This window comes from Oryctolagus cuniculus, chromosome 17 (assembly GCF_051225735.1).
Source record: "Oryctolagus cuniculus isolate XC-2025 breed Fujian yellow rabbit chromosome 17, ASM5122573v1, whole genome shotgun sequence".
NCBI classification, from domain to species: Eukaryota; Metazoa; Chordata; class Mammalia; order Lagomorpha; family Leporidae; genus Oryctolagus; species Oryctolagus cuniculus.
The window spans coordinates 48,027,788-48,044,022 of NC_142883.1; the positions used below are offsets into that span (position 1 = coordinate 48,027,788).

At 45.2% G+C, this 16,235-nt stretch overlaps 1 protein-coding gene across 9 annotated transcripts in view; it reads left to right on the top strand.

Annotated features, from left to right (window-relative positions):
* Positions 1 to 7,193: 7,193 nt before the first annotated feature.
* PAFAH1B1 (platelet activating factor acetylhydrolase 1b regulatory subunit 1) overlaps positions 7,194 to 16,235 on the top strand; it is an 86,829-nt gene continuing 77,787 nt past the window's right edge. For 5 of the 9 annotated variants that reach the window (XM_070061214.2, XM_070061215.2, XM_070061212.2 and 2 more), the window contains exon 1: positions 7,194 to 7,551. The gene's annotated coding sequence lies outside the window, so the exon portion shown is untranslated. Of the gene's footprint in view, positions 8,438 to 14,842; positions 15,102 to 16,235 lie in introns of all 9 variants that reach the window. The other 4 variants (XM_070061218.2, XM_051824539.3, XM_070061219.2 and 1 more) reach the window with 4 other exon arrangements.

Sequence of the window (16,235 nt, forward strand, 5' to 3'; positions counted from 1 at the left end):
CAAGCAGCATCTTAATCACTCTGCCAGATTCCAGCCCCATGTACTAATTTTTTTTTTTTAATGAAAAGGAAGAAAAAGAGAGAAATCCTCCATCCACTCCCCAGATGGCTGCAATGGTCAGGGCAGAACTGGGCCAAAGCCAGGAGCTAGGAGCTTCTTCCACTTGGCCCATCTTCTGTTGCTTTTCCCAGGCTATCAACAGGGAGTTTGACCAGAAGTGAAGCAGCTGGGACATGAACCAGCGTTCATATGGGGTGCTGGCATTGCAGGAGGTGGCTTTACTTGCTGCATCACAACGCCGGCCCCTGCCTGCCACCTTTCTGTCACAGACACAAATACTCCACTCCTTTTCAGGTACATTAGAACCATTTCTTTTTCCCAGAACTTGTTTTCTACATTTATAACTCCTTGCTCCATGCTTTCCACCCAATCAGACTCCCTTTCTTTCAGGCCTGAACTGACTAGAAGGGTAGCCACCAGCCTGGTACCGATAAGCAGACTATGATAGACACCGAATTTCAAAGATTTTGTACAATAAAGAGAAGAAAATTAATTTCATTTTTAAAACTTTTTAAAAATGTAACTCTGACACAACTCAAGATTATTCACAGAGTTCACATTATTTTTTTGTACTGGACAGTTCTATTCTGAACCTAGGGATTTTTTACTTTTACTGACAAGAACACAGCACCTCAGCATTTTTTAATCCAAGTTTTTAAATCAGAATTATACCAATTCCAGTGACTTTTTGGAAAAATGTGTTTATTAGATCAAACTTGAGTTAGTTTAATTATTTGGTCAGTTCTCCTATTTAGCAGAGTTACACCATTTCCAGTGTTTATATTTTTGTTTTGATTTTAGGGAAATTTTATTCATTGAGATTAGAACTTTAATAAGTTTAAAGGAAAATTTACTTATTTTTGTCTCTTTTTAACATTTTCTGCTAATGTGAATATTCTTTTTTTGATCATGATTTTGACCACATATAACTTTCCTGAGTCAAATTTTCCACATCAGGGGAGGGTATATTGCACAATGGGTTAATATACCACGTGGGAAACATGCATTCCATATCGGAGTGCCTGGGATTGGGTCCCATCTCTGCTTCTGATCCAGCTTCCTATGAATGCACATGGGAGGCAGTTGAAGATGGCTCAAGTGCGTGGCCACTCATGTGGGAGACCTGGATGGAGTTACCATTCCCGGCTTCAGTTTTGGCCCAGCTCTGGCCACTGTGGGCATTTGGAGAGTGAACTAGCAAATCAGAGTACTCCCTCTCTTGCTCTCTCTCTCTCTGGCTGTCTGTTTTTGTCTCTATCTCTGCTTCCCAAATAACTTTGTAAAAATTTACTGGGTACGGTTTTAGGCATTGTTACTTATTATGTGTTGTGTGAATCAGTTCTAGCGGTAATACTCATTTCAAATTGGATAAAAGATCAATATAACTGATAGTAATTTCTGAATGTATCCATGAGAGATCTGTGAGTAGGTCTTCTCAAATAATACAGGAAAGTTCTCTTTTCCAGGAGTGTTTAACTGTGCTGCTTTCCTAATTTCTCCATGTCTTCTGATCACTCCATGCCTTGGATAAGACAAAGGGCAAAGGGCCAATCAAAGTATCCTTAAGGGGAGCCTGAGATATGGTACAGTGGGTTAATCCACCACTTGCAACATCAGCAATCCATATCAGAGCACTGGTTAAAGTCCCTACTATTCTGCTTTCTATCCAGTTTCTAATGTGCCTGGGAGAGGAGGGACGATGAACTAGGTACTTGGGTCTCTGCCATCTATGTGGGATATCAGAATGGAGTTCAGCTCCTGGCTTTAGCCTGGCCCAACCATGGCTGTTGTGGGCTTTTGAGGAGTTAAGGGAGTGAATCAGCAGGTGGAAGGTCTCTCTCCTCTCTCTCTCTGTCATTTTACCTTTCAAATATATAAATCTTAAATTAAAAAAAAAAAGTATCCTTAAGGATTTTATTATTGTTGTAAGTGTAATAATGATAATGTGCTTTTATTCTTGAAATAACATACTAAACTATTAATCAGTGAAGTAATATGGTATTTAGCATGCATTTCAAAATAACATGAAAGGTGAAGTGGATAAGAATATAGATGAAATGGGCCAGCACTGTGGCGTAGCGGGTAAAGCTGCTGCTAGCAGTGCCAGCATTCCATATTGTTGCCAGTTGGAGTCCCAGCTGCTCCACTTCTGATCCAGCTCTCTGCTATAGCCTGGGAAAGCAGTGGTCGATGGCCCAAGTCTTTGGGCCCCTGCACCCATGTGGCAGACCCGGAAGAAGCTCTTGACTCCTGAATTCGGATTGGCGCAGCTCTGGCTGTTGCGGCTGTCTAGGGAGTGAACTGGGGATGGAAGACTTTTCTCTCTGCCTCTGCCTCTCTGTAACTCTACCTTTCAAATAAATAAATTAATTAAAAAAAAAAAAAGAATATAGATGAAACAAGATGAGCTCTGAGTTTGTAATTGTCCAATCCAGTGATGGGTACATGAGGACTCATTATTTCAGTCTGTCTACTTTTCTATGTATTTGACATTTTTCATAATATAAAGGTGAAATAATTATTCTTCAGATCAAAAGTCGGGGCTGGCACTGTGGTGTAGTGGGTAAAGCTGCCACCCTGCAGTGCCAGCATTCCATATGGGTGCCAGTTCATCTCCTGACTGCTCCACTTCCCATCCAGCTCTCTGCTATGGCCTGAGAAAGCAGTGGAAGATGGCCCAACTCCTTGGGCCCCTACACCCACGTGGGAGACCGAGAGGAAGCTTCTAGCTCCTGGCTTCGGATCAGCATAGCTCTGGCCATTTTGCGATCAATTGGGGAATGAACCAGTGGATGAAAGACCTCTGTCTCTCTCTCTCTGCCTCTCCTCTCTGTGTAACTCTGACTTTCAAATAAATAAATAAATAAAAATTTTTTTAAAAAAAGATCAAAAGTCAGGGTCAGAGATTGATTTCTTTTGGCTTTACCTTCATCAATGGCCACAAAAATGAAACCCTGAATTCCTAGCATGTTCTTAGGCCTTGCACCATCTCCTCTGTACCTGTCTCGCTGATCTTGTCTCTCACTATCTTACTCTATGGGGACTATTCAGGGAAAAAAACAGGACTCTGATCTTCTGGACCAGTGCAGCCAGGGAGCCTCCTTCCTCACGTCACTCTAAATGTGTAGATCCTCTTTCATTTTCTTGGGCATAGCAAATATTTTCCTGCTTCATGGTCTTTGCACTTGCATTTCCATAATCTAGAATCTTACAGCTATTCAAGTCTTGGCTTAAACATGTGAGTACTGTTTTGAATTCTAGCTGCTCTACTTCCCATCCAGCTCCCTGCTAATCCTCCTGGGAAGGCAGCTGATGATGGTCCAAGTGCTTGTGTCCTTGTCACTTATGTCGGAGGCCTGGATGGAGTTCCAGCCTCATGGCTTCAGCCTGGACAGCCCTGGCCATGCGGCCATTTGGGGAGTGACACAGCAAATGGAAGGTCTCTTTGTCTTTCCCTCCCTCTCTCATTCACTCTGCCTTTCAAATAAATAAATTTTTTTTAAAAAAGTCTTTTCTTACTACCATCAGTAATATTGTCCATTCCATTTTTCTCCATTTCGGTACTGCTTAGTGCCTTCATAGCTTGTCACTTCTGTTGTCACTATTTTTCTTTTCTCTGTGTCTCCTACCAGGATATAAACTCAGTGAGCACAGGGATTCTGTTCGTCTTGTTCACTAGCTATACTCAGCAGCCAGCACAGAGGCTGGCACCCAGAAGGCACTCAGTAAATATTTATTGAATGCATGCATTAAAATTCTTGCCACTTTTTAAAGTCCTGTTTTAAGTCACCTCCTTTATAAAGCCTTAAGACTTCCAGATAATTAATCTTTTGCTCCAGTAGGTAAAACACAACTGGCATAAAGGGAAGGGAGTGGGAAAGAAAGCTTATTTTACCTTTGTCCCAGCCTGTGGAGAGACATCTCAAATGAAGCTGGCGTTATCTTTTCATATTATATTTTTCTTTTTATTAGTACTTAAGATGATTTTTCTATATATTCTTATTCCAGATTACAAAGTGCTTTTAAATATTCCTATTACTCCCAGGATGAGAGTCTCACTGTGTTAATAGCCTGTAATTTGCTTCCATGACTCCCCCTGTCCATGACACATGAGGATGTCATGGTGCTGAGATGTGGAGTGACCTGTCCAGTTGGTCTGCCCTCTCAGACACATCCACGTTTGGAGGAGATGCAGGCACATAAATTAATCAGCTAAAGTCTCCCAGAGGACACCCTCACAAGTTGGGTCATGGTTCTTTAGGTGAGGCCTTGATTCCTCTTACTTGTATTCCCAAAAGCGGCCTTTTCACCATTGGTTAATTGCTTTTTTATTTAGTTCTTAAAATGTTTTCACAAACAACAATGTACATTTGACTATAGAGGATAGTTTATTCTTAAAATAGTATCTTAACATTTGTGCTTATTGTAAATAGATTTTGCTGTTGAGATACTTTTAGAAGACATTTCGGCCGGCGCTGCGGCTCACTAGGCTAATCCTCCGCCTTGTGGCACCAGCACACCGGGTTCTAGCCCCGGTCGGGACGCTGGATTCTGTCCCGGTTGCCCCTCTTCCAGGCCAGCTCTCTGCTGTGGCCAGGGAGTGCAGTGGAGGATGGTCCAAGTGCTTGGGCCCTGCACCCCATGGGAGACCAGGAGAACCACCTGGCTCCTGGCTTAGGATCAGCGGTGCGCTGGCCTCAGCAGCCACTGGAGGGTGAACCAACGGCAAAGGAAGACCTTTCTCTCTGTCTCTCTCTCTCTCTCCCTCACTGTCCACTCTGCCTGTCAAAAAAATAAGAGTAAAAAAAATTAAAAAAAAAAAAAAGACAATTCGTCCTCTTCCCAATAGCAATATTTTTGGAGTGTCTCTTCCAGTTAGCTTATTTGCAGAATTGTTTAAACTAACACTAATTTTACTGCAGCAAACGAAACAAATGTTTTCCATTTTGAAAATGTCTGCTGGAAAAAATAAGATTTGCAATTCAACCGAACAAGGAAAGATTGTTAGATAGGGTAAGAAAAATGGATGTTTAAAACTTAATTTTTCTTCAAGACACATCATCCAAAATGTCTGCTATTAAAGGTTTTTTGGTTGGATATAGTGGAGTTTGTATAAATCCCTGTGAATTATGATTGATAACATAGACTACTTCTCTCTTCTCCATTTCCAATAGACAAGTGTTTATTAAAATGGATTTGTCATCTTAGCAAGCAACTGGAAAGCAAGTGCATAGACCGTAACCCATTGCCTCACATCAAGTTAAGCATACAACATAGTTTTCTGTCCAGAAAAATCACAGTCTAGGGATAAAGTGTTTATACTTCTCTCCAAAGGGAGTTAATATTTTCTGAAGGATTGCTGTAAATCTGACCTCATTTGAGTGCATAATTACACAATACAGACTCTAAGTTTTCTCAAAACATGAATCTGAGCTCAAGGTTTACAGGAGTTAGTGTTACCCATTTGTATTCAATCACTGTTTATCAATATGTTTCCAATTTCTTCCTGGGAGATTTTGTTGATTTTTAGAGCATTCATTAAAAAAAGTAATAAAGAAGTGATTTACCAAGCTGATGAATTATTAAGGAACGTGTTATCAGCACTAATAAATATTTCAAAAGGAAAAAACGAAAGAAGGGATTTCTTAGAGGAAGGGATGTATGGTATTGTGTTTATTGGCTGCGATTGGACGTAAGTAATAGCACACACGGCACCTCTGTGCTTCGTTTGACATCCGTATCTAGAGAAATCCTACAACTGGAAACCTGGGAAAGCCCTTTCAAGAGACCATTCGGTCTCATCCCCTGCCTTTGTGAAAGGGAAAACCCAAACCCTTGAGACAACTGGCTCATGTTCCTTTTGAACGCTGCCAGGGAAACACGTAGACTTTCTTGATAAAAGCAAACTTGCTGTTAGCAAGCAGCAGTGATGGTTCCATGGGTTACCCTTGAGTCCCCGCTAAAGTGAGATACCTTCCATGTGTAGCATCTCCTAATTCTCAAAAGCCTTGAAAGTTAGATATTCCCTTCTTTTTCTTTGGTAATTCTCCCAAGGTCACATTTCCAGCAAGAGGCCCAACCAGGATTCACATCTAAGTTGTCTCTTTCATTAGCTAGGCCGCCTCCCAAATGCGATGGACTCCACGTATTTACCTTCATAAAAGGGAGTAATAAAACCAGTCAACATAAGCCCGCCCTGTCTCAGGAAAAGAGTTTTGTTGGATAATACTAATTAATAATAAAATACTCTCATTCCATACCTCTTATTAAAAGAATATCCAATATTGAATTATTCAGAACCCCAAATCTGGCCTTTTGAAAGTGAAGTGTCTCTGTGTGGAATAAATTGGCTACAAATCCCCACCACTTCTTTGTCATCAATATTTCAGCCCATAATTTAGCAAACACACTCAGACATTCCTGGTAGGGATGAAGTTCCAGGTCTTTCCTCGGGCGTCAGTTTTGAGACTTCGAGTCTCTGATGTGTATGTGTGTGTATGACTAAGGAAGATAACAGCTGAATCACATCTAACAGCGAATCCTCCCAATTAATAATCGATAATAAAAATGAAGATAATTAAGGCACTCCATCTGCCTTTTAACCTCAACAGCTTTTCCTCCCAAGCCAATCAACCTGCTTCCTTACTGTTTTTTGGGAAATAATCCCGCAAGCCCGAGGCAGAAGGGGACGCAGCCCGGCCAGGGCTCTGCTGCTCCCCACCCGACCCGGGGCCCGGGATGCACGGCTGCCGACGGAAGCCTGCTGTCCACCGGGGAAGCGGGAAAGCACCGCAGGAGGGTACAGGCGGGGCGGGAGATGGGCAGAGCGAGTTCGTGAGGGGCCTCAACAGTCAGACGAGGGGCTGAGGAGAAAAGGGCCGCTTCTCAAGGTTACAGACGCGTGAGGAACAACGCCTCGCGCGCAAACTCGCTAGGCGTCTGCCGTTCCAGCTCAGCCGCACCGGCCGGGGCGGTCGGCCCGCAAGGCGGAAGGCAGCTCGGTGCAGGGCCGGCTCAGTCCGGCGCATGCGCCGCAGCCCCTCCTCCGCTCCCCTCCCTCTTCCTGGCGGGACTGGGGCGGCGGCGGCGGCGGCGGCGCGGTGACGTCAGGGCGTTGGGGCAGCTCCTGTGACAGACGGAGCTGGAGCGGCGGGGCGGCGGCGGAGTCCGGCGGCCGAGATAGCGAGTGAGCGAGCGAACGAGCAGCGACCCGAGGGTCTAGGGAGCGAGAAAGAGAAGGAAAGGAGCGCTCGGGCGCGAGCGAGAGAAACCGCGAGCGCCGGGCTTGGGCTCGAGCCCCGGAACGGCTGAGGAGCCCGCCCGCTCCCCTCCCCCTCCCCTCCCGGGGACCGGGCCCAGCGCGCCATCCTCCCCCTCCCTCCTTCCCTCCCTCCCTCCTTCCTCCCTTCCCTCTCCCTTCCCCCCTCCCCCGCCGGTGGATGGGAGTGAAGGACGGAAGAGGCCCTGCGGAGGCGGCGGTGCAGCGCTCCGGTAAGGCAGCGAGGCTCCGCGCCCTCCCTTCTGTCTCCTCCAGCGCGCTCGGGCGGCCGCGGGCCGGGCCCGGCGGCCTGACGATGTGGCTGCGCCGGTCCCCTCCCTCCCATTCTCCCCTCCCCCTGCCGCCGCCTCCTCCTTCTTCTTCTCTCCTCGCTCTCAAAATGGCGGCCGCGACGGCCGTTGAGTGAGAGACCCGGGAGGAGGGGGGCCCGGCCGGGGAGGGCGCTGCCCTCGCTCGCGTCCTCCCTGGCGCTGGCCCTGGGGGTGCCGGGGCCGCCGCGACTCCACCCGCGGTCCTCCCGGAGAAGGGATCGCTCTCCCCCTTCGGTGACTTAGCAAGAAAAGTATTCTTGGCTAGGAAGGGCGTGGGGAGCAGGTCGCTCCGTGATCCTGGGGACAGGGCTGGGCCCCGCTCCTCCCGCCGGCCGCCGAGGCAGCTCCGCAGTCTCCACCCCACCCGCCGCGGTCGGCTCGGGGGCCGGGCTCGGCACCCGCAGGGCCTTGCGGGCGTTCCGTCCCCCACCTGTCCTTAGGTTAGAGAGAAGAGCCCTGGCCGCCGCCTCCCCGGCCCCCAAGTGCGGTGGTCCAGCCCCTGCACCCACCCACCCACCCACCCACCCAGTCAGGCAGGGCTCTCCTGCCTGCCACTGGCTCCTCGGACGGGAGTTGCCTTTTGACGTTGCCACCTCGGGGCTTCGAGGCCCGGTGCCCTTCCCCTCCATCTCTGCCCGAGTCCCCCCACTCGTGTCGGAGGCGCAGTGCCTGCGTCCGTGGCCTCCCAGCCTCCCAGGTGAGAAAGTGCGGTGGGCAGGTTTTGACTGCCGCTCCAGACCTACCAGCGCAGAGGAGGTTTTCAGTGTCTCCGAGAGGAGAGAGCAAGGTGCTTTATTTGTTATTCTGCCTTTCTCCCATGACTTAGCAAGAACTCCTCGGCAGGAGGGCAGGAAATCATCTTCTGGGGTTGGGGTTGGGTTCCAGTTCGTATCTGTCCTTTGGTTGAGAAATTGTGCTTTTGAGGAGAAGGACCGGATTTGTGGTCTCGTTCTCAATGGGCGATGTCATGCCAAGGTCCCCCTCCTCCTCTCCTTAAGAGGCGATCGGGGAAAGATGAAGAGATGACTGTTATTCCGAGCTCTGCTTTAAGTACACAATCCTTTTTAAAGGCTAAACAAAATAATTGTGCCGTTTTTGACAATTCTATTTTTGTTGAGGGTGGGTTTTGTGTGAATTTCTTTTTGAGGCTTGGGCGGAGGAGACGGTGCCTCGGCCTTTCATACCGGTTATAATGTCATCTCTCCCCTTTTGCCACGGTAGTGTTTGCTTTTTTTTTTTTTTTTTCCCCTGCTGCAGCAGAGCTTGATTGCTGCGGGGTTCAGTCTCAATCAGGGAAATTTCCTGCTTGGGTATGTCGGTAGTGGTATAATGTTGAGTATATAGTAAAAGCTTTTACTTCAAAAATTCTCGTTTGATTTTAAGGCATTGGCTAGCTTTTAGTCTTTCAATGGATGACTTTGAGGACACAATTTTACAAAATAATTGGCAGTGGCAAATGGCAGTTTTTAATTAAAGCAGAAGAGTATAAATATGATCATTGTTCAGATTGTTCAGAAGGGGAGGATCTCCTAAAACAGTTTTAAAACTTCTATGTATTTTTAAAATCCAAGAAAGGAACCCAGTTTTCCATATTAAATATTTCTGTATGTATTGATTTTGATGGAGCAAGCCCCATTTGTTACTTCTCCACCTCCTTTTATAAAAAAAATAGGGTAATATTTGTGGATGCTGTGAACAGCCGTTGAGCTGGGAAGACTGGGTGGAGTAAAGGAACAGAAGCTGTGAAATGCTAGATTGCCCTTTCATGGCATTTTCCTCTTGCTTGTGTTTGTAAGGTTATTTGATAATAATTGTTCTAAAAGAAAAACATTTTTCTATTGTAAATCTTAAAATCTCATGTTTTCTACCCCACCCCACCCCCCTTTTTTTTTTTTTTGCAAGATGGACATTGAATGATTGGGATAAAAACCAGTGTCCCTGCCCTTAAGCATACACTTATTGTCTCTATATGTGTATATACAATTATATGTAAAGATGCATATACACATAAATACACTCTTGCTAACTTTTTATTCTAGTCAAATAAGTATAAATTCATAAATATCTGAAATCTTTGACAAGAACCAGTAGTGGGTATACTGCAAAAATCCAGTACTGCAGATGTTTTCTTCTACTTTAGTTTGCATGGAAACAGTACATCTATCTGTGATTTTCCTAATAATGAACATCAAAGATGAGAAAAAAATAATTTACATTAAAGGCTCTTTATGTAGGTCTTGTGTCGCCCCTTGAAAGGGACCTTTTTATGAGATACTACCATAAAAGAGAGTAGGTCACTTTAATGTCTCATAGCAAGCATTCAGATGAGTAGACATTTTCACTAGAATTTCAGATTCATGTGGCAAATGATAAGCCTTATGAAAGTTCATGTATGATTATTTTTACATTTTTATTCTTTTTAATGTTATTAGGGTAGACGGGTTAATATGGTGAGGAATGAGTAAGGTTGGGAATGATATAATTCACTATATTATGTATTATGTATCAGACATATTCCACTCCTTGCTGTTGGTAGAGAGGAAAGCACACCGGTGATTTTTCAGGTTTTCAGATCATTTTGCTTGAGCTGAGAGCTTTAGTTCTAAATGTATGTATTTGTGTTTCTGATACATGTGGCAGGATCTTTTGCTTAATTTGGAGATTAGTTTCTAAAATTCTTTATATTCCTATATCTATAAAATTTCAGTTTAATTTTTTAGTAGAATTGTTTGTTACCTATTTTTATAAATAAATTATCTCTAGCATAAAAGAGACTTAGAGATGTTTCTGGAAAGGAAAAGTGAGAATAATTTTAGGTTTGCTAGCTGGAACACCCGTGTTCTATTGTCTATATTTTTTTAAGAGAATGTAAATGTTTCTCAGTTATTTCTTAATAGATTTATACACACACACAACATCATCCATATACCTACACAAGCATACATATGACTTTATGGCTTATATTTTAAGTATATTTAAGTGTCTGGGAAAATGACCTTATTCATATTATTCATAATCTTAATAAATTAGCTAGGAAGCTGTGTAAATTACCAACATTAAGCTGGAGAAGGCTTAAAAAACTAAAAGCAGAATGAATTTTCTGATTCTTCCCATTGAGTTTGAAAGTCAGACATTGTTTTGCTAGAGGGACTTGAGGCTCTGTTGGTTTTAAACCAACCTGGACAGGTCTATTTGTAGTTCTAAAGAGGGGTTTTTACTTGCCTCCGAAGCCTCTGTTAGGACAAGTAACCTGTTTTTATGTACTTTGGGAAGAGAGAAAGAGTTTGAAGTGGAAATTCTTTGCTAATGTTCTTATGTGTTCTACAATATTGTTCTTATACATTGGATCTATTTAAAATAAAATTAGTGATACACAGTATGGATTCCAAACAGAAAGAGCAGATGTTCTGTTCTAAGGATGCCTAGCTATAGATTGTATCCTAGGTGTAGAAAGCCCAGGATTTTGAGAAGTCTGCATTTCATGGAGAAAGATGCTGTGTTGTGTAAGCTGTAATAGTTAACTGCATTGAAGGTTTCTTGGATTGCTTTAGCTTTGTTGCTGGTTTGGTATGACACTTTGGCTAGTCATTTAAATGAAACCTTAGTTTAATGTTTCCTATATAATTTTTCTCCTTGGCATGGCAGTCACAGATTTTAATTGATATTTGTGAAATGTGCTATTCTCATTGAGTGCAGACATCATAAGTGCTTATTATTTTGATTTATTTTCTCTTTAAAAGTTGATGGTTTTTGATTGAAATTTACCTAGTTAGGACTAATCTGCATTTGTCAAAGGCACTTCTGCAAAGGTATTCCCTAAGGCATTGCCATTTATCAGTGGCGATTAATTAAGGTGATGGGGGAAGCATTTCTTTAGAACTTTGTGGATAATTGAACTTGATATTCGTTTGCATTAGTTCTGTCACCTTTTTAAGGTATATTGGTATTATTGTTTCTTTTCCTAAGGTCACATCTTAGGTTAGTGGCTATAATGAGATAAATAATAGTCAATAAACAACTTGGATATAGCCTCGCCTGATCAAAGATTCTTTTATTTTTATAGCTATTGGACTCTTTGTTTCTTTCTTTTCTAAAATGATGACAGTGTTGCCTACATTGTTTAAATTGGCATTTATTAACATTTGATCCTGTATTGTAGACTTCTGCATGCTTAAGGCCTTAGACATTTGAGTAGGAACTCCTAGGAAGTACCTAATAACTGCTTATAGTAGTATTAATAATAAGGAAATCAATACTTGTTACATTTGATTGAAATGCTAGGATTATGTGAAAGGAAATGTGCTATCCTAAAGTACTTTGTAATAGTTAGCTCTAGTTATCTATTGAGAATTACGGTGATGGGGGAAGAATGTTTACATGTCTCCAGAGATTTTGTGTTGTCCCAGGAAGAGATCACACTCCCACAAGATTCTGAACTATAAAGATAGAACTAACTCAACTGGACACATTTGTAATATATTTTGGTTGTCTACTTTTGGGACTTTATGTTGACAAGAATTGCCAGTTAACTGAGACTGTTAAATTTTCTGAGAAGACTGTCTTTTTTTTTTCTTTCAATTAATTTATTTGAAAGTCAGAGTTAGAGAGAGAAGGAGAGGCAGAGAGAGAGAGGTCTTCTATCCGCTGGTTCACACCCCAATTGGCTACAACCACCGGAGCTGCGCCGATCCAAAGCCAGGAGCCAGGAGCTTCCTCCAATCTTCCCACACTGGTGCAGGAGCCCAAGTCCAGACTTGGGCCATCTTGTACTGCTTTCTCAGGCCATAGCAGAGAGCTGGATTGGAAGTGGAGCAGCCGGGACTCAAACTGACACCCATATGGGATGCCAGCACTGCAGGCCGCGGCTTTACCCCATTACACCACAGTGCTGGCTCCAGGACTGTCTTTTGATAATGGTGAAATTAAGGGGGTCGGCGCTGTGGCTCACTAGGTTAATCCTCCATCTGCAGCGCTGGCATCCCATATGGGTGCCGGGTTCTGGTCCCGGTTGCTCCTCTTCTAGTCCAGCTCTCTGCTGTGGCCCGGGAAGGCAGTGGAGGATGGCCCAAGTGCTTGGGCCCCTGCACCCGCATGGGAGACCAGGAAGAAACACTTGGCTCCTGGCTTCGGATGCACAGCGCTGGCCGTAGCGGCTATTTGGGGGGTGAACCAACGGAAGGAAGACCTTTCTCTGTCTCTCCTCTCACTGCGTATAACTCTACCTGTAGATATAAAAAAAATAGTGAAATTAAGAATCTAGGAAAGTATTAAGAAATTTAATCTTTTTTTAAAGATTTATTTATTTATATGAAAGAGTTACACAGAGAGAGGAGAGGCAGAGAGATAGGACTTCCATCAGATGGTTCACTCTCCAAATGGCTGCAATGGCCAGAGCTGCGCTGATCCGAAGCCAGGAGCCAGGCAGGAGCTTCTTCTGGGTCTCGCACGTGGGTGCAGGGGCCCGAGGACTTGGGCCATCCTCTATTGCTTTCCCAGGCCATAGCAGAGAGCTGGATCAGAAATGGAGCAGCTGGGTCTCAAACTGGCGCCCATATGGGATGCCGGCACTTCAGGCCAGGGCGTTAACCTGCTGTGCCACTGCACTGGCCCCAAGAAATTTAATCTTTGAAAGCATTGTAGAGGGTTTTATATTAAGATTTTATATCGTGGATTAATCCATTCCTGCTGAATGGCAAAGATAAGCTATATTTTGTGAGACTAGTGTTTGGTATGTATATGATGTATCTTCTGTCTATTCACCTTTCAATATTTTTATTTTGTTAGAAATATGCTGACTACAAAAGAAGGAATGTGAACATAGTGAGTCAGCTATATTGATTATTTAGATTTTTTGGTAACTTAATTTACTTTTTTTTTTTTTAAGATTTTTATTTATTTACTTGACAGAGTTACAGACAGTGAGAGACAGGGAGAAAGGTCTTCCTTCCACTGGTTCGCTCCCTAAATGGCCGCCATGGCTGGAGGTACGCTGATCTGAAGCCAGGAGCCAGGTGCTTCCTCCTGGTCTTCATGTGGGTGCAGGGGCCCAAGCACTTGGGCCATCCTCCACTGCCCTCCCTGGCTACAGCAGAGAGCTGGACTGAAGAGGAGCAACCAGGACTAGAACCGACGTCCATATGGGATGCCGGTGCCACGTGCAGAGGATTAACCTAGTGTGCCACAGTGCTGGCTCCTAACTTAATTTACTTTTAACTATTTATTATATTTGAAAGAGAAAGATTGATTTTCTTTTTTTTTTTTTTTTTTTTTTTTTTTTGACAGGCAGAGTGGACAGTGAGAGAGAGAGACAGAGAGAAAGGTCTTCCTTTGCCGTTGGTTCACCCTCCAATGGCCGCCGCGGCCGGCGCGCTGCGGCCGGCGCACCGCGCTGATCCGATGGCAGGAGCCAGGAGCCAGGTGCTTCTCCTGGTCTCCCATGGGGTGCAGGGCCCAAGCACCTGGGCCATCCTCCACTGCACTCCCTGGCCACAGCAGAGAGCTGGCCTGGAAGAGGGGCAACCGGGACAGAATCCGGCGCCCCGACCGGGACTAGAACCCGGTGTGCCGGCGCCGCTAGGCGGAGGATTAGCCTAGTGAGCCGCGGCGCCGGCCGAAAGATTGATTTTCTAACAACTGGTTGATTCATTCCCCAGATGTGCACAATGGCATGGGCTGGACAGGTTGAAGCTAGGAGCCAGGATTTCCATCTGGGTCTCCCACATGATTGATAGGGACCAAAGTACTTGCTGACATCTTCTACCTCCGTGGTGCATTAGCAGGAAGCTAGTTTGGAAGCAGAGGTAGGGCTCGATCACCAGGCGGTCTGATATGGGATGTGACCATCCCAAATGGCAGCTGAGGTTTTTAAGAGTGTGAAAAGGCTATATGTTCAGCATTGTCAGAGAAAACTAAATAAGCTGTTGAATAAAATAGTGTATTAATACTTCAAATTCTCAATTTAACCCCACAGTTACTAGTGTACAGTATAATGTGCCTTGGGCAAAAGCCTCAGTTTCTTTATATGTGGATGATTTTGACAGTATCTGACTCATTGGATATTTGTGACTGTTAAATGATAAAAGGTAGGGAAATCCTAAGTATTTATTATTATTGGGGACTCTTTTTTTTTTTAAGATTTACTTATTTATTTTGAAAAAGAGACTGAGATTTTTTTTTTTTTTTTTTTTGACAGGCAGAGTGGACAGTGAGAGAGAGAGAGAGAAAGGTCTTCCTTTTCTGTTGGTTCACCCCCAATGGCCGCTGTGGAGCCAGCGCCCAGGAGCCAGGCGCCTTCTCCTGGTCTCCCACACAGGTGCAGGGCCCAAGGACTTGGGCCATCCTCCACTGCCTTTCCGGGCCACAGCAGAGAGCTGGACAGGAAGAGGAGCAACCAGGACAGAATCCGGCGCCCTGATCGGGACTAGAACCCGGTGTGCCGGCACCGCAGGCAGGTTAGCCTATTGAGCCACGGCGCCGGCTGACAGAGATCTTCTATCTACTGGTTCACTCCCCAGATAGCCACAACAGACAGGGCTGGGCTAGGCTGAAGCCAGGAGCTTCTTCCGGTTCTCCCATACGGGTGCAGGGGTCGAAGCATTTAGGCCATCTTCTACTTTCCCAGGCCATAGCAAAGAGACGGATCTGAAGTAGAGCAGCTGGGACTGGAACTGACGCCCATGTGGGATGCGAGCACTACAGGCCGAGGCTTAACCCGCTAAGCCACAGTGCTGGCTCCCATTGTCATCCTTTTTTTTTTTTTTTTTTTTTTTTTTTTTTTTGACAGAGTGGACAGTGAGAGACAGAGAGAAAGGTCTTCCTTTTCCGTTGGTTCACCCTCCAATGGCCGCTGTGGCCTGTGCACCGCACTGATCCAAAGCCACAAAGCCAGGAGCCCGGTGCTTCTTCTGGTCTCCCATGCGGGTGCAGGGCCCAAGGACTTGGGCCATCCTCCACTGCACTCCTGGGCCACAGCAGAGAGCTGGAGAGGAAGAGGAACGACTGGGACAGAATCTGGCGCCCCGACCAGGACTAGAACCTGGTGTGCCGTCACCACAGGCGGAAGATTAGCCTATTGAGCCGCGGCGCCGGCCTAGAGAGGTCTTCCATCTGCTGGTTCACTCCCCAGTTGGCTGCAATGGCTGGAGCTTCACCAATCCAAAGGCAGGAGCTTCTTCTGGGTCTCCCACGTGGGTGCAAGGGCCCAAGGACCTGGGCCATCTTCTACTGCTTTCCCAGGCCATAGCAGAGAGCTGGATCCGAAGTAGAACAGCCAGGATTTGAACCAGCACCCATAAGGGATGCCAGCACTGTAGGCAGCAGCTTTACCCACTATGTCACAGCACCAGCCCATTAATCCCATCTTTTTATAAAAGGTTTATTTATTTATTTGAAAGTCAAAGAAAGAGAGAGAGAGAGGTCTTCCATCCGCTGGTTCACTCCCCAGATGGTCACAATGGCTGGTGCTGGGCCGATCCAAATCAAGGAGCCAGGAGCCTCCTCCAGGTCTCCCACATGGATGCAGGGGACCAAGGAGTTGGGCCATCCTCTACTGCTTTCCCAGGACACAATAGGGAGCTGGATTGAAA